The sequence below is a fragment of the Anoplopoma fimbria genome, chromosome 10, assembly GCF_027596085.1.
Source record: "Anoplopoma fimbria isolate UVic2021 breed Golden Eagle Sablefish chromosome 10, Afim_UVic_2022, whole genome shotgun sequence".
NCBI lineage: Eukaryota > Metazoa > Chordata > Actinopteri > Perciformes > Anoplopomatidae > Anoplopoma > Anoplopoma fimbria.
The window spans coordinates 21,178,861-21,182,813 of NC_072458.1; positions in this window are offsets into that span (position 1 = coordinate 21,178,861).

A 3,953-nucleotide genomic window follows, 5' to 3' on the forward strand; every position below is an offset into this window, starting at 1 on the left:
AGTTGACAACACTGCAATGTTTCCTCCTACAACGGTTCGTATGATATCTTGAGAAAGTTACTCCTCATTTTTCGTGTGTTTGCGAGGGTTTTGCACAATTGCTTAACGCCAACATTGCTGTTACTCTCTCTCCTCTCTTTTTCTTTCTCTCTATACCAGTGTTTCACAAATGTGTTTTTTCGAGGGACCCACTCTTTAAAAACTACAAACCATCACGACTCAATTCATAACGGGCATTATCTATAAGCCACATATCCTCATACAACGGTTTGTATGATATCGTCTGAAAAGTTCCTCTTCATTTTTCTGGCGTTTTCCTAACGAAATCCAGCAACACGTGTCAATTTCCACTTGATTCATCCAAACAGTCTTTTCAAAATAAATGCAGTCTTCACAGGAACCTCGGTTAGGTTTATGCAACAAAACTACTTGGTTAGGTTTAGGAATAGATTGTTGATTGGGTGGAAATGACCACGGAAGTACGCAAGTTATGTGACAAAAACATCAACGTTGAATTGTTGTTTCACATGGGGATCGATTAGCCGTCTCCTGCAGCAGTCCTTATAATACCATGTTTATGATAACTTGGATATCCTACAAAACTATTTTGTAGGATATCTACAAATTTCCGGAGCATTATTTTTCATAGTTATTGCTACAAATGCTGGATGAGACCAGCATGAACACTAACTCTGAAGCCACTCCCCCAGAATTATCACAATGAATGCAAATAACAAACATGGCTTTTAGGACTCACAGATGTCAAGCTAGAAGCTTGTGGAAGACTTTTTGGTCAAAGCATTTGATTTATTGATTTCTGTCGAGATGTAATAAGAATTTCAACAAATATAAAAGCATTTTTTTCTAAGATTACCAACCCAAGCATTTGACATTTTCAGAAATACTTGTTTTGCTTTTGCTGATAGTTAGACGAGAAGGCTGTCTCAAAGAGAGAACATACGTTACGAACTATTCCTTTAAGTATTGTAGCTAATTCTCCTCCTCCTTTCTCCACTTTGTCTTTCTGCCTCTCCTTCCCTTCTACCTCCTCTAATGCAGATATGTATAATTGAAACCGCATGACTTGATAATGAATTAATCTCTCGCCCTCTAATTGAAATATGCCTTATTGAAAATGGCATGAATATAGTATGAAGCTCTCTCTCTCCCTTCTACTTCTGTGAATATTCATGGGTGTTCGCGTGTGCGTGTGTGTCCGTCGGCAACAGAGGGTTGCCATGGGAGACGGCCCACCGAGCCCGTCCTCCTCCTCCTCTCATCCCTCTCTTCTCTCTTTCATCTCTCCTGTTCTCTGTCACCATCCTGCCATTAATCTCCACACGCACTGTTCGGTGTTGCAGATTTTTTTTTTTTTTGTCGCTTTGTATCATTTGATTGAAAATGATGCTGAAATAAATTAATCTTCCACCAGAAAAAGGGTGGAAATATCACTTCAAAGGCTGATTCTTGTAACACAAGTGAAAAAAAAGACTTGTTAGTATGGATATATATATATATATATGGCAGATACAGTTTGGATCTCTGCTCGTAGCTGTGATCTCAGTTCTATCCCCTCAGCGAGAGGTGATACAATCTTATTCATGCTAATTGATGGGCAAGTTGGCAGCCTGATAATGAAATTCAAACCTCCATTCATGTCTCGGTGTGCGTCTGAGGTGTGTGTGTGTGTGTGTGTGTGTGTGTGTGTGTGTGTGTGTGTGTGTGTGTGTGTGTGTGTGTGTGTGTGTGTGGTGTGATTCTGTGCGATGGCGGCCTGTAAACTGTCTAATTGACCTTTCCACACCCCACAAAGGACGGCTGCTTCCGGGATGCATTTCCCTCCCTTCTCCTCTTTTTTTTTCCATTCTCCACCAACGCTTCCGCTCCTCCCGTCCTCTAGATTTTAGTCTCCATTTTTTTTTTTTTTACCCGTTTTCATCATGCATTCATTCTGTTTTTGATGCGTGCAATATGGCGGACATCGCTGATCTGATGCAAGGAAACTCTGTTACTTTTGCAACATTTTATTTCACCTTTGTTTTGTGTGCAATGTTTGACAAATTGTCTTTTATTTTGTATACCAACGGGATGCTACAATTATATGTAAAAACTTGAATTACCGCCTCGTGGTTGTATGCTTCCATGTCGCAGTTACATAATTGTCTTTCCAAAATGTCATGAATGTATTCTATTAGATATTTGTATGAAATTGACATAATTAGCATATGAATTATTGAGTTATGGCCAAAAAAATGTGTTTTGTGAGGTCACACTGACATTTGACCCCCAAACTCTAATCAGGAGATCCTGAGAGATTGCACTCACGAGAATGGACTGGACAGAGGTACATCAGACAACCCTAAAAAACACATAATGTCTCTGCTGTGGAGCAATACAAATATATAAAATACATATTTAGTGATCTGCCCAAAGATACACCACCAAAGTGCACCAAAGGCTGTTATCCTTGGACAATAGTGACTTAGCAGACATTTATTTAAAATAAAATCTACAAGATTGTAGATTAAATACTTTTTGTATAACACCAAATAAACGCATTCACACATTCAGGCTCCCTCATGTGGCTCAAAAGGGAACTGCAGATATGAATATTAAATAAAGGACGATGGAGGAAATTCTGCTAATTTATTTGGCGGCCATAATCAATTTCCTTTTCGGGAATGACCGCTTTATATATCAGCTATCAAAATAATAAAAACTACTTCTTGTTGGTCAAAATATGGTTTGAAAAACGAAAAATGATTTTGTTCTCTCACTCCATAATCCTGACTAATCTCCTCTGTTCTTCCTCCCCGTCTTTCCTTCCTCTTCCTCTATTCATTCCCTCTTCTCACTGGCTGTCAAGATTGAAAAACAGAGTATGTGTGAGAGAGATGATGATGATTAGTGTAGGAGACAGAAATGACTGCCGCTAATGACCAGCACCAATTATTAAACACTCTGTGTGAACGATGTGTGTGTGTGTGTGTGTGTGTGTGTGTGTGTGTGTGTGTGTGTGTGTGTGTGTGTGTGTGTGTGTGTGTGTGTTTCAGTTTTGTCGACAGATCTGTATTACAAAAGCCTGTAGTGTACTACAACTTTTATCATTACCTTTTCAGGTTTCAAACCTGCAGCTGAGTCCAGTGACCTTTCAGAGAAGACCAAATACGTTCCTCTCATCTCTCCTTTTAATGACCCCTCCTTTCTTTCCTTAACCCTCTCTCCTCTCTTCTTCTCCTCCTCTCTCCTGTCTGTGGCGACGTAATGAGGTTAGGCAAAATGTCTTGTGATGACCTCTCCATCGTAGGCCATTTTGTTTGATGCTGGAGACAGAAAGCGTCTGTCAAAGGCAATACGAGTACTGTAGCATCGGACCAGCAGAAGAGCTGTTACCGTGGACTGTGTATGAGAAGTGGACGTAGTCATGGTGACGCCACCCATTGGTTTGTGGTCTGATGTTATGAAGCCTCGAGTTATTGTCTATTTTACCCTTAATGGAGCATCATTTTCAAAATGAACATCATGCTGTTTTGGAGAAGACTTGAAACTAGAGATTGAGACCATAAACTCATGTTTACAATGTTTACTGAGGGAATTGAGAGAAGTAGGGTCATTTTTCTATACAACCACAGTAAAGTTCTATCCTAAACGAAAACCAAATTTCAATATATTATGAGTACAAAATTACTGGAGATTCACTCCAAGAAAAACTGACATCACCACAGGCCATAAAAAAATCCAATATTACCTTAGGCTTCACACACTGTTCATATTACAGTATGAACTTTATTCCTCCAGACAGCTAATGACTCTCACCTCTCCATTGACGGAGTTCAGCGGTGTTAATGACCCTGTCTTTACGCAGACCAATGAATGTACCACCTTGGGCACTGAGGCGCTTAATCATCAAGGAGCAGACGAGTGTGTGTGTGTGTGTGTGTGGGGGGGGGGTG